Here is a 26,829-nt window from a genome sequence, read left to right as displayed (position 1 = left end):
TTGGTTCTGTCCACAAGTTTTTGTTGTGTTCCCATTTCTATACAAGAGCCCCGATGATGTGGTGAGGTATGGGGGAGGGAAAGCATGCTACAGTCCTTTGAGGAGGGCTCAGTCTTTTCCTGAGCCTCTGTCCCCAGGCCATGCCCTTCTCAAGTGCTTCTCAATCCTCCCTCTTAGGTGAGGCACGATGGCTAGAATGGGCTGGAGCTCGGTATTTCCCTCCCCCTCGGTCACTTAGGCTCCAGTAAAACCCCAGGTGATTAGATTCTGGACAACAGTTTCACATGAGGGCAGGCCATATTAAGAAGAGTGGTCTGGCATATTTCAAAATGGCTGCTCTCCCCTCCTCCTACTGGAAATTGGAAGCCCGAGGGGATTTTTCTCCCATCTTCTCTTTGAGAACCTAGTAGTGCTCCTGGGGGTAAAACTAACAAAAGTGTGGGGGGACTCCTCTAAAGACTATCTTTCCCTGGAGTTTTTCTTTCTCCAACTTGTTCATACTGAGCCTCCAACAACGCACCCGTTAGAGTTCAGATTTTCCTACCTCGCACTTCCCACAGAGGTTTCTGCTCTGGCAACCTGTGATTCTCTGTATCTGCTTGTGTGCTTCTCTCCAATGTCAGGGATAGCAGTTTGCCCTCTGCTCTCAATTCTACGATGGATGGAAGAGGAGTTGTTGGTTTTTAACTTGTTCAGCTTTTTCGTTGTGGGTACTGGAGTGATAACCTCCAAGCTCCTTACATGTAGGATACAAGCACATGTTTCCAAAGCAGCATTTTCCTGCAGTGCATCCTTCAAAACACGAATCTGATGGAGTTCTACAGAATGTTAGTAGTGTTTAGTAACAGAAAGGGTCCATGTTCAAGTAGCTTTGCACAATACTGGGTTTCTTTATAGCAGGACTTTTCAGTGCCTTTGTTATACTAATATGCACCTGATTCTATTTTATGGACTACAGATGACATTGTTTCCTAAACTGATGTGACTATGAAGTTCCTTTGGGAAAGAGTATTTCCTAAGACTATATTCCTCAGAACTTGGGAAATGCTGAATTATTGTCTTTCTCAATACCTTCCCCTTGCCTCTAGTTGCCCCACCTCTGTAGGCACAGTTGACGTAATTAGTCCTTTTTAGGTTCATTCATCCCACAGGCAGTATGACAGCTCTGGTGGGTGAATCTTAAATGTTTGGAACATGGTGCCTTTTAGAGCTTAGAGTTTGGTAGGGAAGGTGAGAAAGACATGCACAGAAAGAACTCTAATTCAAGTCTTCAAAGAAAGAACTGCTTCCCCAACATTTCCGCCGTTTACAAAAGATAAAACAAATTACATCTAGAGAGCCAAAACTGAAAACAAAAAAAATTTTTTTTACGAAAGCTGTTCACTTCCCACATTTCATTGAGGTGCCAAATTGGCTTCAAGAATGAAAAAAGCTTACGGATCAAGTTTCTGGGCAGATCTTCAGGATATCATTCTGCACAGAGTTGCCCATGACTTGCCACCTCATTCACTGACCTGTGCCCACTGCAACATCTCCTTCTGATGTTTCTAGGGGTCCCTGTGGACAAAAATCTAACAGGCAGGAAACGAAGGGCCCGGTGACTTACTCCACATGCGTATTCTCAGCAGGTGTTAGGGCTTTGCAGAGGAGTGAAGGGAAGGGTCTGTGGCACCATTCACCCATCAGCCTCTTGCCTGACTTTGGGACACAACGTTTTTACACTAAAGGACCATTCTCCAGAGCATCGCTCTAGCTTTGACTTATTGGCAATACAAGGAAACAAAAGAGAGCTGCTTTTGCACCAGGCACAAGAGTCAAGAGAAACAAAAATTGGTCCTACACTTGATCTTAGCCCAGAGGCCGAGAAGTGATAGAAGAAACAAAAATTGGTAATGAGTAACCAGTGTATCAATTATTATGAAGAGAAGTGACTGTCTATCCGGTAGGCAGTTTAGTGCAATCTAAGAGGCCTGAGAAAATGCTGTCCCAGGCCTTTTTCCCTACCTGGCTCCCTCACTGGATGCAGCTGTGCCTGAAATCTACCCTCAGGCAGCTTTCTTTGGCTTAAGCAGCTCTTCTCCGGCAATCATCTCTCTAAAAGGCACATACCTAAGGAGAGGAGGACACGACTTAATATGACAGCCTTCGCGTGACTGATACCAAACAACAACTTCGTAGCGTAAAAGGAAACAAGGGCAAATTACTTTGTCTCTTTTTCCTCAGGTTCCTTGTTTGTAAAATGACAAAGTTGAATCAAGAAAGTTCTAAGTCATGCTTCCATTTTATGACTAATGACCACTCTCAGGCTCGAGACAGAATCAAGGTGCTGGTAACTCAGGGGGAAAGGAGGGGAAAGCCTCACAGGCATGAAATCCAGTTAGTGGGCATTTATTTTTTATAATGGATGAGGATAGAGAAAACTAGATTGTATGTAAAAAAAAAAAAAAGTAAGTATTATTTTGTGAATATAAGATGTATACTGTATCCACTGGGATTCTCTCCGGAGAAACAAACAAAAGAGAAAGAGATTGACAATCTGGAGGCAGAATTCGCTCTGCCCTGGGGCACCTCAGTCTGTTTTCTCTTAAGTCCATCAACTGACTGAATAAGCCCCCCTACATTATGGAGGATAATCTGCTTTACTCAAAGTGTACAGCTTTAAATGTTAATCTCATCTAAAAAAATACCTTCACAGCAACAATCAGTTTGATATTTGACCAAATATTTGGATATTGTTGCCTAACTAAACTTACACAAAAATTTAACTATCACATGTATACACGTGTGTGTGTGTGTGTGTGTGTGTGTGTGTGTGTGTACTGGGTAGTAGAAAAACGTATTTCTTATAATGGATTGTGGCCAAGAAGGTTGAAAACTCCTGTTGAGTCCACAAAATCATTCTTGACCCTGCTACTAAGACAGTACTGCCCCTACCACAAGAAGGGGTACTGTACCCCCAAATGTAAAAGCGTGCTTCACAGCCTGCCTCTGTGACACCATTTACAGCCTGCTTCTTGAACATCATCTCAGACTTCCCCACTGCTCATTTTGCTTTAAGTACATGGCCCCTGTTCCCAGCCTGTCATGTGTTCCCACCTCAGGGCCTTTGCATTTCCTCTTTCCTCTACCTGGAAGGCTCTTCCCCAGGCTTTCACAGTAGCTGACTCCTCCTCTCTCAGATTCCCACCCAATTACTGCTACCTCCTCAGAGGACCTTCCTTGGCCCATACATTCCCCAGTAACCCTCTATCCTATTACACAATCTTATTTTCTCCCTTGCTCTTATCATTATCTAAAATATGTTTGTTTTTGGTCATTCTCCAACACAAAGGTAAGTTCCAAGTCTTTCCTGCTCACCTTTTATCTTCAATACCTGGCTCGTGCTGGCACACATAAACCCCCCATAAATGGTTACAGGATGACTGAATGGTTGTACGATGGACATTTGTCCATGATTTGGCTATCCATCACCTGAGCCCCCTTTCTATTTTAGGGAGTGCCCACTTTATGACTCTTGATGGGAGAAAGCAGCTGACAATGATACTCATTTTCCCATCCCCCTTTGGCGTGAGGCATGGACATGTGACCCAGGCTCAGCCAATCACATACACCCTCCCTGGAAGCCCCCTTGTCTCTCCCCTTTTCTCTTCTTCCTTGTCAATCTTCTTGATCTTTTCATGTCCTTCCTCCGGACAAGATTTTATAAGCATCAGGGACTTGGACAAGTCTTGGCAGTTACCTTTTGCTAAAAGCAACAAAGGCCTCTGTGGTGTAGTCTCTCTACATACTACCAGCAAGGGTGGGAAGGACTGAAGAATACTGTGTGGACCAGAGTCAATCATTGACATTTCTTGGATTCATCAATTAATGATTTGAATTCTAAGCCTTTGAGTTGGTTGGGACCTACCAAGGGATCACTATTTGTAGCACCTGGCGTAGTGTATTTAGGGCTCTTTATAAATGCAACACATGTGGTTTAACCTCAAGGAATTTCTATAAACTAAAAGAAGAGAGAAACGTCACATGATTTTTTTTTTAAAGGAGGTGGCAGATTGTACCTTCTAAATATGGCCACAACGATATCTTCTATGTGCTCTTCTTCAGGGCTGTCTTCCCAAATCCAGCCAAGACTTGGACTCTTATCTCTCAATTCTCTTGAATCTGGATGGGACCCACGACTACTTCAACCAACAGAATACAGCTAAGTGATGTCGTGCCACCTCTGGGCATGGTGCTTAACCGGCCCGACAGCTTCTGCTTCCTGCCTCTTGGGAGCCAACTACCATTTAAGAAATAGGACACACTGACCAATGTCGTATAGGTTGCTGCCTATGTTCTCCTCTAGGATTTTGATGGATTCCTGTCTCACATCGAGAAGGGCCATATGCACCCCAATGTTCATAGCAGCAATGTCCACAATAGCCAAAGTGTGGAAGGAACCGAGATGCCCTTCAACAGATGACTGGATTAAGAAGTTGTGGTCCATATATACAATGGAATATTACTCAGCTATCAAAAAGAATGAGTTCTCAACATTTGCTGCAACATGGACGGCACTGGAGGAGATAATGCTAAGTGAAATAAGTCAAGCAGAGAAAGACAACTATCATATGATTTCTCTCATCTATGGAACATAAGAACTAGGAAGATCGGTAGGGGAAGAAAGGGATAAAGAAAGGGGGGGTAATCAGAAGGGGGAATGAAGCATGAGAGACTATGGACTATGAAAAACAAACTGAGGGCCTCAGAGGGGAGGGGGGTGGGGGAATGGGATAGACCGGTGATGGGTAGTAAGGAGGGCATGTATTGCATGGTGCACTGGGTGTTATACGCAACTAATGAATCACTGAACTTTACGTCGGAAACCGGGGATGTACTGTATGGTGACTAACATAATATAATAAAAAAACATTAAAAAAACATTAAAAAAATAAAAGATGAAATAAGAAAAAAATAAAAGATGAAATAAGAAGAAAAAAAATAAAAGATGAAATAAGAAAAAAAAAAAAAAAAAGAAATAGGACACATTGAGACCATGACGCCGTAAGAAGCCTAAGCCGTGTGGAGAGGCCCTAGAGGAAGACGTACTGTGTGGGGAGGGAGAGAGAGAAGAAAGTGTACCAAAGTACCAGACTCATGAGTGAAGTAGCCCTATCAAAGCTGGATCCTTCAGCCCGACCTGCCTCAGCTGATGCTGTGTAGACCACAGCACCACGCTGAGCCTTTTCTGAATTCCTAACCCATACAACTATCAGTGAGATAAAATGATCCTTTAAGCCATTGCAGTTTGGAATGGTTACGTAGTACCAGATACTAGAACAAAGGGCATATATATGTAATGTTTCTAAGCATCTGGATGTGTCCATGTAGAGTGTTTTGTGTAAGTGCAGAAAGTCTGGGGTGCTAAGGACCCCAGAGCAGATGTTTCAGTCTCCTGGGTGTAATCAGCACCCTTGGAAAAGCCAGCCTTCAAATAAGAGGAAATCTATACCTGTTCAAGACTGAAAAGGATCTTGCAGTCAGATGCTAGTGATTTCTGGGCTCTTTATTCTGTTCCACTGATCTATGTACCTGTTATGTCAATACCATACTATTTTGACTACTATGGCTTTGTGATATGGCCCGAAACTGGACTGTGATACCTCTGGCTTTGTTCTTTTTCAAGATTGCTTTGGCTATGTGGGGTCTTTTGTGGCAATGTGGGATCTATTTTTTCCAGTTTTGTGAAAAATGCCATTGGAATTTTGATAGGGATTTCATTGAATCTGTAGATGCTTTAGGTATATGGATATTTTAAATTATTAATTCTTCCAATCTATGAGTGTGATACATCTTTCCATTTATTTTTTTCATCTTCAATTTCTTTCATTAATGTCTTAACAGTTTTCAGTGTATAGGTCTTTCACCTCCTTGATTAAATTTATTCCTAGGTATTTTATTCTTTTTGATGCAATCATAAATGGGATTATTTCTTTATTTCTCTAATAGTTCATTATTAACATACAGAAATGCAACTGATTCTGTATCCTGAAACTTTACTAAATTCATTTAATTCTAATAGTTTTTTTGTGGAATCTTTAGGGTTTTCTAGATATAGTATCATGTCACCTGGAAATAGTGAGTTTTACTTCTTCCTTTCCAGTGTGGATGCTTTTTACTTCTTTTCTCTTGTCTGACTGCTTTGGCTAAAACTTTTAATACTATGTTGAATAAAAGTGGCAAGAGTAGACATCTTTGTCTTGTTACTCATCTTAGAAGTAAAGCTTTCAGCTTTTCACCATTGACTATGATGTTAGCTGTGGGTTTGCCATATGTGACTTTTTCTATTTTGAGGTATGTGTTCTCTATACTCACCTTGTTGGGAGTTTTTATCATGGATGGGTGTTGAAATTTGTCAGGTTTTCTGCATCTGTTGAGATGATCGTATGATTTTTTATCTTCCATTTTGTTAATGTGATGTATCATGTTGGTTGATGTGCAGATATTGAAATATCCTTGTATCCCTCGAATAAATCCCACTTGATCATGGCATATGATCTTTCAATGTGTTGAGTTCAGTTTGCTAATATTTTGTTGATAATTTTCCATCTAATTTAATCAGAAATATTGGCCTATAATTTTCTTTTCTTGTGGTATCTTTGGTTTTGGTATCACGATAATGCTGGCCTTTTAAAATGAGTTTCAAAGTGTTCCCTCCTTTTCAAAAAAAAAAAATAGTTCAAAAAGGATGGCTTTTCAATCTTTGAATGTTGGTAGAATTCATTAGTGAAGCCATCTGGTCCTACACTTTTGTTTTTTGCGAGATCCTGATTATTGATTCAGTCTCCTAACTAGTCTATTCAGCTTTTCTGTTTCTTCAAAATTCAGTCTTGGAAGATTTTATGTTTCTAGGAATTTACCATTTCTTCTGGGTTGTGCAATTTGCTGGTGATAACTGTTCATAGTCTGTTAAGATTTGTTGTATTTCTGTGGTATTAGTTGTAACTTCTCTTCTTTCATTTCTGATATTATTTGAGCCCTCTCTCTTCTTTTATTGGTGAATGTAGCTAAAGGTTTGTCCTTTTTATCTTTTAAAAGAAATAGCTCTTAGTTCCATTGATTGTTTCTATTATAATTTTAGTCTCAATTTTATTTATTTCCACTCTTTATAATTCTCTTCCTTCTAACTTTGGGTTTCACTTGTTCTTCTTTTTCTAGTCCCTTTAGGTATAAAGTTAGCTTATTTGAGATTTTTCTTGTTTCTTAGGGTAGGTCTGTATTGCTATGAACTTCCCTGTTAGAACCACCTCTGCCACATCCTATAGATTTTGGTATGCTGTATTTCTGTTCTCATTTGTCTCTAGTACTTTATTTATTCCTTTTTTTTTTTTTTTTGATGACCCACTGGTTGTTCAGTAGCATACTGTTCAATTTCCACATTTTTGTGGTTTTTCCAGTTTTCTTCTTGTAACTGATTTCTAGTTTCATACCACTGTGGTCAGAAAAGATTCTTGATATGATTTCAGTCTTCTTGAATTTATTGAGACTTATTTTGTGGTTTACCATGCGAGCCATCCTGGAGAATGTTCCATGTGCACTTGAGAAGAATGTGTATTCTGCTTTTGCATGTGATGTTCTGTATATAGCTATAAATCCTTCTAGTCTAATATGTCATTTAAAGTTGATATTTCCTCAATGATTTTCTGTCTGGACAATCCCTCCATTAATATAAGTGGGATGTTAAAGTCCTCTACTATTACTGTATTGCTAACAGTTTTTAAAGTTTGTTATTTGCTTTACATATTTTGGTGCTCTTATGTTGACTGCATATGTTCATAAATATTTTATCTTTTTGCTGAGTTGACCCCATTATCATGTAATGCCCTTTTTTGGTCTTTTATTACAGTATTTGTTTTAAAATCTAGCCACTTTGGAAAACAGTGTGGAGGTCCCTTAAAAAGTTAAAATTGAGCTACCTATTGATCTAGCAATTGCACTACTGGGTATTTACCCCAAAGATACAGATGTAGTGAAGAGAAGAGCCATATGCACCCCAATGTTCATAGCAGCATTGTCCACAATAGCTAAATCATGGAAGGAGCCTAGTTGCCCTTCAACAGATGACTGGATTAAGAAGATGTGGGCCATATATACAATGGAATATTACTCAGCCATCAAAAAGAATGATTTCACAACATTTGCAGCAACATGGATGGGACTGGAGGAGATAATGCTAAGCGAAATAAGTCAAGCAGAGAAAGACAATTACATATGGTTTTACTCATATATGGAACATAAGAAGTAGAAAGATCGGTAGGAGAAGAAAGGGAAGAAGGAAGGGAGGTGTAAAAAGAAGGGGGAATGAACCATGAGAGACTATGGACTCTGGGTAACAAACTGAGGGCTTTAGAGGGGAGGGGGGTGGGGGATTGGGATAGGCCGGTGATGGGTATTAAGGAGGGCACGTATTGCATGGTGTATTGGGTGTTATATGCAAGTAATGAATCATGGAACTTTGCATCAAAAACTTGGGATGTACTGTATGGTGACTAACATAAAAATGAATAAAAATTAATCACAAAAAAATCTATTTTATCTAACATAAGTATTGCTACAACAGCTTTCTTTTCATTTCCATTCATCTGCACTTTCTTTTTCTATCCCTTCACTTTTAGTCTGTGTCCTTACTTCTGAAGTGAGTCTCTGCAGGTAGCATATATATGAGACTTTTTAAAAAAATCCACTCAGCCACTCTATGTCTTTTTACTGGAGTCCATTTAAATTTAAAGTAATTATTGATAGGTATGCACTTATTGCCATTTTGTATGGGATAGACTCATAGATGAGTCTTTTTAAAAAATTCATTCAGCCATTCTATGTGTTTTTACTGGAGTCCATTTAAATTTAAAGTAATTTTTGATAGATATGCACTCATTGTCATTTTGTAATTCTTTTCTGGCTGTTTTTGTAGTTGTCCTGTTTTTTTCTTCTTCTCTTTCTTCCTTTGTGGTCTGATAAATTTCTGTAGTGCTACATTTAGATTACTTTCTTATTTTCTTTCGTGTATTTACTGTAAGTTTTTCCTTTGTGGTTACTATGAGGTTCCCATATAACATCCTATGTATATAACAGTCAATTTTAAGTAGATAGCAACTTAAATTTGAATGCATTCCAAAACTACATTTTTATTCCATGGTTTTTTTTTTAATATTTTATTTTTTGAGAGAGAAAGAGAAAAAACGAGCAGTGGGGAGGGGCAGAGGGAGAGAAAGAGAGAGAGAGAGAGAGAGAGAGAGAGAGAGGCAGACTCCCTGCTAAGCAGAAAGCCCGTTGCGGGGCTTGATCCCAGGACCCTGGGATCATGACCTGAGCTGAAGGCAGACGCTTAGCTGACTGAGCCACCCAGGCCTTCCCCGCTATATTTATTTTTTGATGTTACATTTTACATCTTTATTTTGTGTATCTCAACTTATTACTGTAATTTTAGTTATTTTTACTTTTGTCTTTTTACCATCATAGTAACTTTATAACTGGTTAATCTACTATGTTTGCTATATATATCTACCTTTTTCAGTGAGATTTTTACTTTCATATGTTTTCTTGTCTTTAATTAGTTTTCAGCTTAAAGAAGTCACTTAAACATTTCTTGTAAGCCTGGCTTAGTGGTGATAAACTCCTTTAACTTTTGCTTATCTGGAAAACTCTCTCTCTCCTTTTATTCTGAATGACATTCTTGCTGTTTATTCATGATTGGAAGATTTTTCCTTTCAGTACTTTGAGTATGTTATGCCAGTCTCTTTTGGCCTGCAAATTTTCTGCTGAAAATCTGCTGGTAGTCTTAATGAATTTTCCCTTGTCCATAAAAAAATTGCTTTTCTCTTTCTGCTTTTAAGATTCTCTCTTTAACTTTTAAGATATTCATTATAACGTGTCCTGTTGTGGATTTCTTTGGATTCATCTTATTTGGAGCCTTATGGGCTTCCTGGACCAGAATGTCTGTTTCTTTTCTCAAATCAGAGAAATTTTCAGCCATTATCTTCAAATACATTTTCTGCCTCTTTCTTTCTCTTTTCTTTTCCTGGGACCCCTACAGTGCAAATGTTATTCTGCTTGATGTTACTATTACGATATCATCACTAAGAAAAAAAATTTTTTTTTCCTTTTGCTGCTCTGTCTGGTTAAGTTTTATTGGTTTGGGTTCTAGCTCACTGACCCATTCTTCTGCTTTATCCAATCTGCTGCTGAACCCCTCTACTGTATTTTTTTAGTTTAGTTATTGTACTCTTCAACTCTGTGACTTCTGTTTGGTACTTTCTCATATTTTCTCTTTGTTGAAAGTTTGACTGTGTTCATTCACTCTTCTCCCAATTTTGGTGAGCATCTTTATTATCATTATTTCGAACTCTTTATCAGGTATGGTCTTGTGTAAGAGATGACCCATGGGGCCAGAAGCACAATCCCTCCTGGCCACCACAGCCAGGCACTCAAGTATGGGCTGCACATACCTGTCAGCTGTGGTGGGGCTGGGGCTCCTGAACAGAAGGGGGTAAGGCGCCCAGCACGTTGTAGTGCAGCAGAAGCATGGGGAAGCAAGGTACAACCATCAGTGCTAGCAAGTTAGAGGGAGACTGCCAAAATAGCGCCTGACAGCACTGGCATGAGCAACATAGAATGAGATCACAAAAATGGTACCTACTAGTGCTTCTGTCCCCAGAGAGTCCTAACAGGTTCTGGCCTCTTTGGCAGTCGCTTTAAGATTAATAAGTGGGTCTCTTTCACATATAGTCTAGATGCTTTTCAAACCATTGCTTTTATGTTGAGTCCCAGAGTGAGTGAGTCTTTGTGTCAAACATTTAAGAGCAGATTCTCCATTTTCTACAGGTCTATGGTACTCCGAGATATAATCCTTTTTGGCTTCATGTGTTGTGGGCTTGCCTCTCCAACACAGGAACCAAGGACTGGGGTGCTTGATGTGGGGTACAAATCCCTTATCCCTCAGGAAAACTTTTGTATTTTTGAGGTCCCTCCCAATTGTGGGTCACTGCACCTGTGGTAGGGTTTTGCTGAGAATGTTTCTCTGCCTCTCCTACCTGCCTTCATGCTGTCCTTTAATCCTTTGTTGTGGAGGTGCTGTTCATATAGTTTTTCAGACTTTTTAAGTGTAAATTATTCCATAGGTAGCTATAGATTTGTTGTGTCTGTGGGAGGAGGTGAGTTCAGTATTTTCCTACTTGCCATCTTGAACTTCTTGCCAGACACAAGTGATTTCTGACATCACTGAGAGAGGGCTGGCATGGATCAAGAAGAGACAATATCATCATCAGAACTACTAAAAGCCCTTTACCATCTGAAGAGGCACAGTTATCAGCTCTCAGCTCCATACACCTAATGGTATCAATTCTTGGAATCCTTCAACTTCTTGGTTGTGGATGGATCAAGGAGATTTTTTTCCCTGACTTCTTCATTCCCCTCCAAAATTTAAGCCTTGGGGAAAATCAGACTGCAACCAAACATCACTATAACAGGCACATATACTATGATGCATTTTATGGAAGAAAATTAAAATGTTAAGGCATTATATGTTAAATCCTCAAGGAAACATGATTCGAAAAATCTCTTATGTATTTAATGCCCTGCTTATGTTTCTCCCAGAAACACTCTCTACAGCTTTCACTAGAAGAAAAAAAAGATTGTTGTTTTGTCTCATCTGTGGACTCCTTATGTTGGGTTTGGTAGCAACTACCAGGTGAAATCTGTGTGTTTCCGAGTTAACCTGGAAGCAGGTAATTCCACAAGGGGGCCCTACACCACATGGCTTTGTGACGTGTGCAGGTACTATAGGACATGTTTTCTTTTGTAAATCTCTAGGTAAGGTACGTTCTGTCTATCTCCTACCCAGGAGCCATTCCTCACTGTACATCTTTGATTTTTTAAACGTAGCTAGTGACCATCTCCTTCACTGGGAGTTCAGACAGTCCCTCAGCCCAAGTAAGTGAATCTTGATTAAGTCAGTGAATCAAATTCCATCCTATTTGTCAGTAACTGGTTTAGGAATAGGAATGTGACACAGTTCGGGCCGATGAGGGCTAGAAGTCTGCTGTGGGACTTTGGGGAAAGTTCTCCTATCTTTATAACAGGCAACCAAAGGAGGGATATTCTCCATTTCTGTCTTCTGCTAGAAGGTTACTATGTGAACGTGTGATGCCTAGAGACACCATCTTTTCCACCATGAGGGGAGCCAGTCCAAAAGAAAAGTCAAGGAACTGACCAGAGTGGTGAGAGGAAAGAACCCATGTCCTTTATTGTATTATGAGCTGCTGAGTTAACCTACCTTAGAATTACCCTAACTCTAGGCTTATGTAAAAATGTATTTCTTAAATTTATTTAAGTCAGTCTCAGTTGAATTTTTTGTTTTGCAACTCATAGCATTCTCATATAGTAATTAAGAATAAGAACTAACAAATGTACTAAAGGGAAAACCATCTTTGGCACTGGGGAGGTAAAGATATCGCATGCTTTTGGATAGGGAAGGCTAGAACATATGTTGGGTTGTCAGTTGCCTTTGGGGAGATCCATGTTAGTTAGAACAGCAAAGGAAGCCACCTTAGGAGCACCTGAATTAAACTCAGCTTTGAAGAGCTCAAAATAAGGGAGTCAAGAGCAAAAAGCCACTGTTATGCAGTGTTTCTGTAAGGCTTCGTTAGTTCACAAGGAAAACGCAGAGTATCCAGAAGGTCTGAAAGCCTGAAATGAGGGTGTCATAGCATCTGTGAAGAAGATACATGTGGATGTGTGTAGGCAAGGATGGAATAAGATGGGGAAAGTAGGATTTTAATTACTGTAGCACCTAGTGATATGACTCAGAGTGAGTGCATGTTTACTGGAGTTCCTCTATGGGATAGTAAAGGAAATTCTTTGCATAACAGCTCTGGATGGCTGTCCCCAAAGAGTTATCCCAAGCTATGGGGCTCTTGGAGATGTACCAACAACCTGACTTGTGTCTGGATATACTGCCATCAGTTCCTTTGAGAACAACCAGAATGATGAAAACACTCTTGACACTTGGAACTGCTCATATTTTAATTCTCTTGTCACAGGATAAGTATGTTGCCTCTGTGCTCTGAACCAAATCCTGACGTAGTTCTTGGAATGAAGGAAACATAAATTTTCTAATCTGACAGAGAACAGCAACTCCTCAATAAGCAGCAAAGGAAGGCTGAAATGGAAGACTGGCCACTTTCTCATAGCCCCCCGGAAGGCAATTTGAGTAAAATGGAGGCTTTTAAAAAATTATTGATTTCTTTTAGAAGCTCCTGAAAAAGGGAAAAGCAGCCCTGACAACCTGGAACTGGTGTGGCCCTCACAACTGGGCCTTGCTGTTATCCTGTTGAGGACAAACAAATTTCACAGAACATCAACATGAGACAAGGCCACTCTGTGATCATGGTAGATCGAGACAGAAACAAGTCTACCTTATAATCACATGGGAACACAGACACAATCTGAACGCTGTTCAAGTTACAATACGCCAAGTGTTCCACTCTCCTGGCTAATGGGAGTGACCACTCCTCCTTTACCAATTACAACTGTAGCCTTGCTCTATTCTACTCTCCCTCTAAAGATTTATTAGGATGTCGTAGTAGTTTCCTAGGGCTGCCATAACAAATTACCACAAACTTGGTGTCTCAGAACAGCAGACATTCATTTTCTCACAGCTCTGGAGACTCAAAGTATGAAATCAAGGTGCCAGCAGGATTGGTTCCCTCTGGAGGGTCTGAGGGAGAATCTGCTCCATGCCTACCTCCTCGCTTCTGGTAGCTGCTGGTAATTCTTAGTGTTCTTTAGCTTATAGGTATATTCCAATGTGTGCCTCTTTCTTCACATTGCCTTCTCCCCTGTGTCTCTCCTCTTTGTTTCTGTCTTCTCTTATAAGGATTCTTGTCATTGGATTCAGGGCCCACCTGGTTAATCTGGGATGACCTTGTTTCTAGAGCTTTTGTTTCATTACATTTGCAAGGACCCTTTTTCCAAACAAGGTCACACTCACAGGTACTGGGGATTAAGAATAGGGCATACCTTTTGGGGGACCATAATTTAACCCACTACAGATCCCTAACTGTAGAATTACCCCAGCTTCCTGACAGCATCCAATCCAGAGCAAAGCCTCTCTTCCTTAAACCCTCTCCAAAATACCTAACATAAATCTTAGTGTAAGTCTTTTCTAACACTCTCTTACTGAGGCAGCCTACAGTTCACTGTTGTGTATTCCCCCTTGCTGCAATGAGTAATGAACACAACTTTTTCAACTATAGGAATAGTCATATTCCTGGTGGTCTCTGGCTGGAGGGCACTGATATCCCCTAATACTTAACATCTACTGAGCACTCTAACGTGTTAGGCACCATGTCAATGCTCAAATGCAAGAATGCATCGAATCTTTGTAGCAACTCTATTATGAGTAGGTACTATTAACCCTCATTTTACAGCTGAGAAAATTGAGGCTTAGAAAAATTAGTACCTTATTAGTCAGGATCCTCCAGAGAAACAGAACCAAAAGGAGTTAGAGAGGGAGGAAGAGAGGGAATCAAGATTTATTATTTATTATAAAGAATCTGCTATGTGATCATAGAGGCTAAGAAGTCCCAAGACCTGTAGCTGGCCAGCTAGAGACCCAGGACAACCAACAGTTTTGTTCTAGTCTGAGTCTAAAGGCCTGAGAACCAAGAGAGCCAATGGTGTGGTTATAGTCCTAAAACTCGTAGGCTGGAGACCCATTAAGAGCCAGTGTTTCACTTGAGTCCAAAAGCAGAGAAAGAGCTGATATCCCAGTTCTAAGGCAGTCAGGTGTGAAGAACCCTCTCTTCTTCAGAGGAGAGTCAGCCATTTTGTTCTGTTCAAGTCTTCAACTGATTGGATAAGGCCCACCCACATTAGAGAGGACAATCAGGTTTACTCATTCTGGTTTAAATGTTAATCTTATCCAAAAACACGTTCACAGCAACACCCAGGATATTCTTTGACCAAATATTTGGGCACTCTGTGGTCTAGTCAAGTTGACACATAAAATTAATCATCACAACATCTCTCTCAAGATCCCAGAGCAAGTAACTGGTGGAGTCAGAACTCAGAGCCCAGGTAGTCTGCCTCTCCAGTTCATATTCTGCCATAATACTCCTCAGTGATCTCCCTTTTCACAGGTGGGCTTCATCCAGAGACAATCTTCAATGGATTCTATGCTAATTCTCTCTGATCTCAGACTCTGCAACACACAACTTAGAACTGGATTATGTATTGTTTCATGTCTTCACTGTTGTTTCATGTGTGATTTTTCTCCCTTCTATCATTAGATTAATCCCATTGGGAACAAGGACTGTGTCTTAGGTTTTAATAATAGCTAGCATTATTAAATACTTATTATGGATGTATTTATCCATTTAATATTCACAACAATACACAAGATAGCTACCTTTGTTTTCCCCATTTTACAGATAAGAAGACTAGACCCCAGATACTGACCTACCTACATAGGGCTACAGGATAACCCAGGTGATTTGGCCCCAGACCCGGTGTTCTTAAAACCTCTCTGCCATGCATCCTGTATCTCTTTCCTCCAGTTGGCCCCCATTCTCAGTATCCATCTCGGTGGGTAGCACACACAGGGCACCTCGGGACTCTCTCTAGGGAGTTGGTTTCAGGGAACAAGAGCTCTTTGGGGGTGCTGAATGGCTTTGAAATTGGCTGACCAGGTGTGTGGGGTGGAACCCCGTCTGCAGAGTAATCTGGCTTGAGGTTGGGCTGGTGCTCTCTCTGGGGTTCCCCTGCTCCTTTGCTGGCCTCAGCTCAAGAATGTACTTTCTGAGAAGCCGTGGTTGAGCAAGCCCTGTGACATGTCCTCTAGAGAGGTGCTCAGGTTATTCTCACCTGCCTGCATCCTGGTGCCAAGACTAGGCCTTGAAAATGCAACGTCATCTTGCTAAGCATCAGCTGGCTCCTGTTGTTAGGAAACACTGTCCCACCAGGAGCTTTAAGAACAGGTTCTTTGCAGAGAGGAGATCTACGGTGCTGGCTGGCTACAGTGCAGTGCTGGCTGGCACAGTGCCCGGGTGTGGGGCACTGGGGGAGGGTGTATTTAGTCCTCTCTGAGGCTGCTGGAGCAAATGCTAACCCAACCCTTCGGGGGTCAGAGCAGAGGATCCATCCCCCAACTCCCCACACACGCACATCCACGTTACCTGAACAAGCAGGTGCCTTTTCAACTCCCCTAAAGCTGAATTATGCCCTAAGTATTCCAGGAAGACTTAAATGACCCAAATATAGTGAAAATCTGAATGAGTGTGTAGTTTTCAAAGGAAGGTACGTCTCCTTGTTTCCTCTAAAGTACCGGTCACAGCTCTTTCATTACTGAGTCATTACCTTCTTTCTCAAAGGCTGGACCATGAGCTTTTTAAGAGAAGAACCATGTTATTGGTGTTTGTGTTTCTGGCACCAAATACAGGGCCTGCAATATTGGGGTCACTTAGGAACATCGTTCTGAATGGTAATATTTGTAGGATTTCCCCCCTGATTTTTATTCATGTTGCCATTATCAAAAAAACCTTGTTATATGGGAAGAAGGCCTGACAAGAAGGCAGGAGGTTGTGGTTATGTCTCAACTCTGGGATAAAAAAGCTATACAACCTAAGCAATGTAAGTTGACTTTCAGATCTCAGCTTATTTATCTGAGTGAACAAAGTTGAATTTGAGAAAGTCTAAGGTCCCTGCTAGTTTAGTCCTAGGACTCTGCATGTGACATGCTTGGCACTGAGAGGGTGTTATAGGAATGTGGTTCCTGCTATACCTGAGTTCGTAGCCCAAGAGTGATAATGTGGGCACAGACACACTGACGTGCCCTTCCCCCTCCTGCTCTGAAGCTAGTGTCTACAGGAAATGACCGCAAAAGGGGTGGACTTGATTGGCAGGTGATAGCTTTCCAGAGCCTTTGAGGAGCTTGCCATGGGGCCCCTGCTTCATGGTCATGGCACCTGCTGCCAGAATGCCTACATTACAGACCTTGCCTGGAGCTCCCTATGTCTCTCCCACTGCTAATCTCTGTAACCCTGCTGTCAGAATATGACGCAGGCTCTCCACCTTAGGCCATATGGTTGGGAAAAACATCCTTCTTGCAGAGATTCCTGCGGGGAAAGGAAGGACACAGCTCTTTGATCTTGATCCCTAACAAAGAATTTGTCTTGGGATCTTTGAAATCTTGGGAGGAAAAAAAAAAAAGACCTGTACTTTCAAAGCTTTCCTTATTTGATATATAATAAACAGGAGGACAAACAGAACTCTGAGGCAACTATTCCTTTGTTCTGGGAGACATTACAGTGGATATTTGGTCATTAAAAGGGAAATCAAGTACTCTAGAATGCTGAAACTTAGACCTTGCCTTCCAAGGGGCTCCTGGGTTATAAGCTGTTTTTATCATGGGTAGAATTGCAGCTCTGCAAATTGTTTTCTATAAGGAAATGTTTCATTTTTAAAGAAGAGTTAGTCTTCAGAGTCTCTGATAGTTGTTCCCTGCTCTTGAACATGTGGTTGTTCTTACGGGAATGAAGGCTGGAATCTGGGTGTGGGTGCAGGTGGGGGTGATGGAAACTTGCCCTCACTGAGGCGGCTGGAGGCATCACCAAGAGGGCCAGACTGGGCAGCTTAAGGCCCCACTGCTCATGTGCTTGAAGCCCAACACTTTGCAATTTTCTAGACTAATCAACCCGGACTTTGGAAAAGGACCGATGCTTACTTATTGCCTTCCAGTTCATTTTCTGGTTAGGGGCCCAGAGGCAAGACCAAGCCTTCTTGAGTGGCGAGGACATTTCCACTGTTAATCATGTTGAGACATGCCAGAAGGGGACAGAAAATGGGAGAGTGCTTGGGGAACAATGAAGCAGGGATTACCAGCCAAGTGCCCCATGGAAAGAACCACCACCTCTCTGATGGAAGGAAATACCCAGTGTCTAGGACTGGGGAAGCAGGCTAGGATGGGTGGTGGCCAGCAGAGCTTATACAGGGAGAGGTCTGACCTGTGAACCTTATGATTCCTCATTTCTAGAACCAGTTTTAACGCTCTCAGAGTTGTAATTCCTGTCTATTATTTCCGAATGCGTATTAGCGTCTTGTTACTCATGAATGCTTGGGGTTAGCTGTTGGGGCCTGAATGACCACAACACCTGACAGCTCTAAGAGCCAAGGCAGCAAAGTGAATGGAGTCTACAGAGGAACAGAAGCTAGAGACAGGGAGGGACTGAATGTTGGAGGCATAACTATGGTTTCAGATTAATGAGGCAGCTGCTGTGAGATATCCCCTCCCCCAAATATACTGGAGGGAAAGTGTCTTCAGAGAGGGAGACCGGGACCTACTATTTATGCTGGTGGGGAAACTGAGTCAGCAAACAAGTGAGACGGAGGGCAAAGGATTGCAGGGCTCCATCCTTGATGAGAAGGAGGGGATTCCGAGGGCAGGGATCATCACACAGAAGGCGGGATGGGAGAGTAATAATGATGAGGATGAGTGTGCAGACAGAGGTTTTTGTTCTGGAAGCAGCAAAGTAGAGCAGACAGAGCATCAGAGACCAGCGTCTTGTCCTAACTTTGCTACAAGTGAGGTGCAGTCACTTATCTTCCTCTAGACTCCGATTTCCCCCACAGAGAGCGATTTGTTTACTTAGGATGCTGTCCCCCTCTGTGTTCCTTCCTAAGCCAATCTACCACCATCAATGAGCAACTGGACCTCTCTCCTCTCTAGTCTTACTTCCTTTGTGGAGATTTCCAGGGACTCTGGAGCAATTCTAACCACAGGACCTAATGGTTGAAGTAGGAAGTCCCTCTATGGAGCTGTGCTCCTGGGTCTAGTTACCCAAATCCAGATTTGATAGTTTAGGGAAAAAGACGCTCAAAGGGCTTCACCGGAATCATATGTCCCAACAGTTACAGCACTGGGAAGGATGGACCTTGCCATTTCAGATGCCTGTTTCAATTTTGGAAGAAAGTACTTTGTGTCTTAGAACCTGAGTTAAATGTGACAGACGTATCTGACTACTCAACTGTGAACTCTGGGCTCTGGTCTCCTTGAATCTTCAATGACAACATTATCCTGGCACATGTGTGCACTCAACATGTACTGGATAAATGAGTTAATGGAATCTACAAATAGTTATGAGATTCAGATTTTCTAAGCCAACCATCAGGCTATATTGTCTGCAAAGAGTCTTATGCTGCTTCCAGATGTGTGAAGGACTTTGAGAGATGTCATGAAATGCTGAAACTGGAATTTGGAGGCCATTTTGGAGGTTTCTGGGGATCAGTAGCATCCTTAAAAAAATAGGTGTATAATTACCGCATAGTACTTCAATGTTCTCCTTGCCTATAAAGCTTATTACCATCCTCAAAGCAGGGTCCTGAAACAAGTGGGCATCATTCTCACTCAGCCTTTTCAGTTCTTCTTCTGAACTCTCCTTCCCCAGAGGCTGGTGACTTTACTCCCTTCCAGGTGACCCAGGACCGCTCCACAGGTCACTCTACTTTCCTCACACTGACACGGGCCCAGAACCTTCCTGACATCCTTCCTTGTTTTTTCCCCTCAACTGATATGAAGAACATTCACCATGTTCTTATTCTTCTTGTGGTTCCCCCTAAGTTTCTGTGGTCTTTGAATGAGAAGGAGGAGAGAGAAGTCCTCGTGCCTCATCAAAGCAGTTTGGAGCCCTACAGACATCTTCTGGAGACCTCAGGATGGCTACATGCTTCAGTCCACCCAGGAACCAAACCATATGCTCTGACCTAGCATTAATCCCAAGCTTCCTTTGTCACTTCATTCTTCTTTATTTTGAGGGATGTATGCATTTTCTCCCAGAGAATCGGTTGAAGACAAATATTTGTTTCCTGAATCTAGTAACAAGGGGAGCCTGGAGGAGTATTCCAGGTGTGAGGGTGGAGAGCTGCCTTGACACAAGTTGGGGCCCTGGTGAACAGAGCCTGGCGGTTTTTGTTTTTCCACTCGGATAAAAAAAACAAAACAAAACATGCATCCCACCTTTCCATTACATACCTTGATGGATTGGTTGGCCTTGGATTGCTACAGGAAGGTTTTCAGGGAAATGTAAGCAGGTCTGGTAGGGCGAGAGCTGGAAAGGCAGAGTAGAGAGTCATGGTTAAAAGTCTGATGTGGGACATGATTGCCTGGCTTCAAATCCTGGCCCAACCATGCAAAAGCGAGTGCCCTCAGGCAGGTTCCTTAACCTCCTTTAAGGTGCTTTTCTCATCTGTAAAATACATACCTCGTACAACTGTAGTTACCACAACAAAAAATACTTAAAATAGTTTCCAGGTATGACATATAAGTGCCTGCTATTACCATTCTAGGTAATCCATGCTGTGTGGGGCCTGGGAGACTGGTACACAGTGGGCTTTGGTGTCGGCCCCAACCAGACCCCCTCCTTTCCACAGAGAGTCCTATATCTGAGTGGTTACCATTGTTCTTGGAGTCAGGGCCTTTTCCAGGTTCATGGCTACACTACTTCTTGCCCGTAAATGAGAATGAAAAGCCCATAGACCTTTACATGGTGAGTGCCCTGATCTTAAACAGGTGAGCCCATGCATGCAGCCTGATGGATGCTTCTCCTAATTTTGGAGGTTGAGCTGAACAAAGTCACTAAGAACTCCTAATTGTTTTGATCATGTGTCCTTCAAAAGCTCCTGAAATTCTTAGAGAATAACACTTCTCTTGGAAACTGGACATCAGACAGAAACGAGCCAACAAAACTTGAGCAGAAATCCTCTTGAGTCTTACACATTTAAAGATTAAAAAGCAATTTCCTTTAAATAATCATTCTATCACCCACTTATGGGTTCTATTTCAATATCTTCTTTTAGGAGGCTTATTCCATTATCTCAGTAAGGAAAAAGCAATAGGAACTAATGAAAGTAAAGGGCAAAATTTCCTATTAAGCTCATCCCTAATGTAAAAGATGGAATTTTATGGAAAAAAATGTCTAATAATAGTTATTAAAATGTCTTTGGATAAACAAACAACGCTGTACACATCAAAATGCTTGACATCAGGTTAAAAGGGAAAAGTGCGTGCTAGAAAAACCAGGTAGCACGGCCTGGGCATGTCTATTAAGGAGCAGCTCAGGGCATCCGTGTGCACTGGAACACAGCTCCCCGCACAGGCAGCCCAACCACCATTGTGGCCAAAAGGGCAGACGGAAAGGCCGTTAACCCTACGAGAGCCTGAGGCAGGGTGAACTAGAAGAGCTTACACCGACACAGAAATTCTGATTTTCCAAAGAACACTCAAGAAAGAAAAAGGCACATCTCATTCCTCTGATCTGCTCATTCTGCAACTTTCTACCTCCCACGTCTCAGATCACACAAATAAGAACTGAATCATATGACTTTAAAAAACACAATATTCCTAAACGGACAGGTAAACTTCAGCAGACCGAATATAGTTTTCAACTAGTTTATCCTACCAACGCTATGGAGTGATGCCGTGAGCAAGATCATGTCATTTACGAGTTGGCTTGCTCTGTCCTACCCTTGGTCTTCACTGATGGGGAAAATCACTCTGTTTCCTTTAACAAATGTTCATTGTTCACCTATCATCTGTTAGGCATGGGGCAAGGCGTGACTAAGTCAGATCTGATCTCTGCCTCACAGCACAGTCTCACGGCAGAGGAAGAGAAGCAGTAAAAACACACTGTAATGAGTCCTGTGATGGTCCATGGAGACACATGACGGCGTGGGCTGTCAGGATGGGCAGGTGAAGGATGAGGAGGAATAACTGGGAGGTGAACTCCAGACAGAGGAAGTAGCATCTGCTCAGGGGTTGGAAATGAGAAAATGGCCCTTTGGGGGAAGACAGGTGACCAGATGAACGTCACACAGTTCGTGGATAACTGCAGAGCTGAGTCTTGTCAAGGACTGAGGCTCTGATTGTGTTTAGACTTAACGCTTGTGAAAAAGCAGTTCTTTTTGACTCAGGCTTGCTGTAAACAACAGTGGCCGGAAGATGCAATTAGGAAGAGCTGTGTAAGTACCCCAAGTCACAGGAATGTTTTTTTATATTCTATAAAACAAAGGAATGAGCGCAGAAAAGAACTGTCCAGCTCTTTAATAATATAAATTATAACAAATAAAATTAGTGATAAACTTCTGTGATTTCATTGAAAATGCCTTTATTTTTGAAGTGATTAACAACAGATACAACATATATTTCACTATCTCCTTCACTTGACTTTTGTACTTTTCACAATTATCTAAAATATGTTTTTCAAAATCTTTCAGTCCAGATATATGTATGTTTTAGGTAGATTAAAACAGGCTCTGTAATAAAACTTTGTAAGAATTTCCTTCTGTTTATACTGAATGTCAGGTCTTCAACAAGTATTTTTTGAGCGCGTATGTGTAGCAGACAGTGTTCTAGGTCCTGGGGACACAGAAATGACCAGAACATATAGAGTAGCTGCTCTCAGGGAGCCTGTATTCTAGTTGGGAACATGTTATGCACCAGCCAACCAATAACATGTCAGGTGGGACTGATGTTATGAAGCAAAATAAAGGAAGGTGGGGGGGTATAGGGAGAAAGAGAGGTACTGTTTGTAGGAAGGTCAGGAACCGTCTCTGAAGCTGGCTCACACCTGAGTGGTGGTAGCAGAATGTCGTGAGAGGTGGGGGATTCCTGATAGATTTCAAATGTAGAACCTGCATATCTGCGAAGGATGGAAGAGGCTGCAAGAGAGACGACGCTTAGGTCAGGGCGGGAAGGGGAAGATTTGGAGGATTTTGCTCAATGCAGACCTAGACCAGAAGGCAAATGTCTGGAGGCTGGGGTTGGCTGTGACATCGGGTTAGATTAGGAACACACAGGGCCATACGATGATGACGGCCAGGATGACGGTGACAGCCCAGATTCTTGGGCTGCTTGGGTGACTGAGGTGATTGGGGATGTAGGACATAGGGTTGCTCCTGGTGGTCTCCAGAGCAGGCTGTGGGGATCAGGTCGTAAAGTGACAGAAGAGGATAAGGTGAAGCTCCAAGGAGCACACAGGGCTCGGCGAGACCTCACCTCACGGCACCAAGGCGGTGTCAACTCTGGCGGAGGGGTGATGGCTGGAGTAAGTCAAGCTCTAGCGTTACTTTCTGGCACCAGGGCTGCCCCTAGGACATGTGGGGCCCTAGGCAAACATGTTTTGTCGGGCCCCTACCTACATAAACAACTTATTGGTTAAAAGATGTTTCACAAAATTCATGGGTCCATGGGAGATACAGGATTATAGTATAGATATCGGTATAGGGTTTATTCTCAAAAATTTGGAATAATCAGCAGGGAAGTGGTACTTAAGTATTTTTAAATTTTCCAATCAGAGCTTGCGATGATTCTTCATAGTGTCTCTATGACAGTAGGTTCGTAGAAACCCTCTCTTCCTATTCAGGTCCAGAAACCATATTATTCATCTCTTTTCTTGTCAAATGTGCTCTTCTTGACTAATTTCACATCTCCCACCACAAGGAAATAGTGGTAATGCATTAATTATCCACAATGCCATGGGCCTTCAGATCCTTGAAACAATGTGACTCTTTTTGGCTCTGCAGTTCCTTTATACCATCTACTTAACGCTGGTTATGTCATAACTCATGGTGTGACATCATTTGTCATGTGACTCCCGCATGCTGGCTTCCAATGACTCTGTGTTTCATTGATGGGGACCACAAATGCAAGTCTTAACTGGAGTATGCAGAAAAATGATTGATAATCTACTCTTTGGTCATGTTGAATTTATTTTTTAGAATTCGATAACGCAAACATAAAAACCACATCTTACACAAATTCTCCTGAATTCTGTAGGCCATGATTACTGCATTCCTAGAATATGATCTCTTTCGATGCTGGCTGCACTCTGACCTTCCCATGGCCATCAGTGAGGGGGACAGGCCAGTGGCTCATGGGCAGAGCCACTAGAGTAGTTCCATTAGCCAATGTGTGGAATCTCTGATCCTTTCTTCTAGGAGGTTAGGACAGACCTGGGATCTTGACGTCATGGTATCAATCAGAGGCAAAAGAGGACTTCGACTAGAAAGGCCTGTTGTCATTCCCAAGCAACGGTTTCAAAAGCCCTTGGGGAAACAGGTGTGGCCAGCCACAGAGCGCGTAGCTAGACATAGAGGGTAGAGCCTGTGAGACTGTGGGGTGATCATGGGTGGTAGCTAGAGAGGCAGCGCAGGTAAAGGACGCCTGCTGCCGCCCCTACTGCCCTCAGATACTGTAGAATGGACGCAGCATCAGAGCCAACACACAAATAGGTGAGATCTGACTGGTGGGCTCACATGGGTAGCTCAAGCCCATCGGTCAGCAGCAGATAGCTCGTAGCCCGGAGTCCTGAACTTGTCCTCTAACATAAATGAAAAGCACCCCAAATCAGTATTTCAGTACCAGTGTGGTGGTCCAAGCTCACAAGAAATCCTCTCTAGCCAACAGGATTGGTCAACTCAGCTGGCTCCTTACTTGGGACAGACCCAGGTAATGGGACTCCAGATAATCCTATAGGACCAAGTCCTGGAGCGACACCAGGCATCTCAGCAATCCCAAACAGGAGGTATTTTAGAGGGCTGGAGAGCGACTAAAGAGAAACGAAAACCAGGCCCATACTACATGGTTCCCAGGTGGGGCTCAGGGACCCTACCTGGTTGACAGCCAAGGGTGGGAGACTTGTACTCTCAAGTGTGTGCTCCCAACCCCTTCCCCTTCCTCCTCTGTGCTTGCCCAGGTCTAGTGGTGATTGTCTGACATCACAGCTCAAAATCAAATGTAATTTTGCTTCAGACTTTTGCCTCCAACTTCTTAGCAAAACAGACCTCTGATTAGTCCCTGGGTTATAAATATTCTGCATCTTTCCATAGTTTTATCAGCCCAGAAAAGGTATTTACAACATTTACCTGGCTAAACAAAGTGCTTTTTAAATCCAAGGGATTTACTTCTCAGTTTCCTTTTCATCAAAGCTGATTCCCTTTTTAAAGAGAGACTTGTATTTCTGAGATTATATTTGTTTCTGAAAGTGAGGGCTTACCTACACTACCCTTGTCCACGGGCTAGAATGCTGAACTCCTGGTACTAAGGCCAGGATCACCTAGGACACAGACACATTTGTGAGTTTCTCTTAAGTATTGGAGGCCATGGGCAACACAGTGGGAGTGAACTCAAGCCGCACTTCACCTCTGCCACACCCAATTCTGAAACAGCAGAGGGCTTTCCCTGGCCACACTCTCTGCCGGTGAGCACCTTTGCTGGGAGTCCTGCCCAAGTTTAGAAGTTTTGGTCTATTTCACAGCCTCATATTTTGCTCCTGCTCCACCTTTGCTCACTCCAATTGTTCTTACTATTTGGGCAGAGTCCAAATCTATACTTTCAGAGAAATTCACAAAGTTTTGTGAAAAATTAATTTTTTGAATTTAAGGATTTCCCCTTCAAGTAATGCTACAATTTTTTTAATGTTTTACCTTTCATTTAAGATGTCACCAGTGGCTACTCTTCAAAGAGATTTAGGCAGTCCCTGACCTTGACACAACTATTGCAAGGTCTCCCCACTGTCACATCACCGGACAGTTATGCCCCAGCTGACAAACAGATGTTAAGCCATTTTATGGTGGTTCTGTCTGCCCCCTCGCATTCTATTTCCGGCAATCATTATTTGTGGGTACGTATCCAAGTATCTGCATATCAACCGTATTTTGCTTTTATTTTCTTGTAAAAACGAACGGGAGGTGGTAAAATCAAAGTGCCAACACCAGTAATGACGCGGTTAGGGCGGCTGAAGGCGGGTAATCCTGACCTTCAGTAGACATTCCACGGAGCGCAAATGGTTGTGAGTTTAGTTGCAGAGAAAAGCAACCAACTGAAGACTACAGATGGTGTATCAACGGAGAAACTGGCTTATCTGCGTAAGTATGATTGAGGATGAGCAGTGACCCAAACGCGGGGAGAAGTGCACAAGGCTGCCGTCGACGTCTTCTCAGAGAAGATGACGGCAGGCCTTCCACCTTCTCTTAAAAACCATTTCAAGAAAACTTATCTGACACCATTAAATAGAATCCCTACCAGCTAGTCCTTACTCAGGCTTTAAGTAAGTTTTCTCTCTAGGCTGAGACAACTGGCAGCTGAGGTAAGAAATAATTTCAAAATCTGTAATTTATTATCTCTATGTGATGTTTACTGTTTTTAATGCATTAAATGTATAAGCAATCTGTACACATTGCATATTCATGCAAAAAATGGTGCCTTTAATCACAAGCATACATTTTATAATGTGAGCTCTCAAGAAGCAGAACCCCCCACGTGCCTACTGTTAGACTTTCAGATCCTTGACTTTCAAATATGTGTTCAGGAGTTCATTATATACCCATGTAAAGGACTTTAATTATATATGATTTATTGGGGTGATCTGTCTCTCTTGTTAAGAATGCTGTGGTGCTCTTTTGAAAAAGGATGTTCTCTCTGAACAATGCAAATGTTGAATCTGTTTTCTGTACGTTTCCATAAATAAATGAAGCAGAAGTGCCCTTCAGTATCCAGGTCAGTCACTTGCTCGGTGGCTTTCGGGACACTCACTTCTGCCGGGAGACATTTAAAAGGCAATGAACAAATAACACTCCAAAGCACTGACAGTCATGGGTCTGACCACGTGCTAGGGACACTGTCACCATGATTCAAGTAGAAATGACCATTGTACGTTGAAGAAACTAAGAATCAAGAGGACGCTTTTTAAAAATCTTTACAGGCAACATGGAGGCAGACCCCCACACCCATCCCTGTGCCCT

General features: G+C 42.2%; 1 protein-coding gene across 4 annotated transcripts in view; it reads right to left on the bottom strand.

Moving 5' to 3' along the window:
- The window catches only part of NAMPT (nicotinamide phosphoribosyltransferase), a 401,813-nt gene that overhangs the window by 120,718 nt on the left and 254,266 nt on the right, over positions 1-26,829 (bottom strand). For all 4 annotated transcript variants that reach the window (XM_057304070.1, XM_048212899.2, XM_057304071.1 and 1 more), the window contains one exon: positions 20,063-20,138. The gene's annotated coding sequence lies outside the window, so the exon portion shown is untranslated. The remainder of the gene's footprint in view (positions 1-20,062; positions 20,139-26,829) is intronic.

Source organism: Ursus arctos, unplaced genomic scaffold (genome assembly GCF_023065955.2).
Source record: "Ursus arctos isolate Adak ecotype North America unplaced genomic scaffold, UrsArc2.0 scaffold_3, whole genome shotgun sequence".
Classification (NCBI taxonomy): Eukaryota; Metazoa; Chordata; class Mammalia; order Carnivora; family Ursidae; genus Ursus; species Ursus arctos.
The sequence above is the reverse complement of the archived record's forward strand: the minus strand, read 5'-3'. Positions and strand labels throughout refer to the sequence as shown.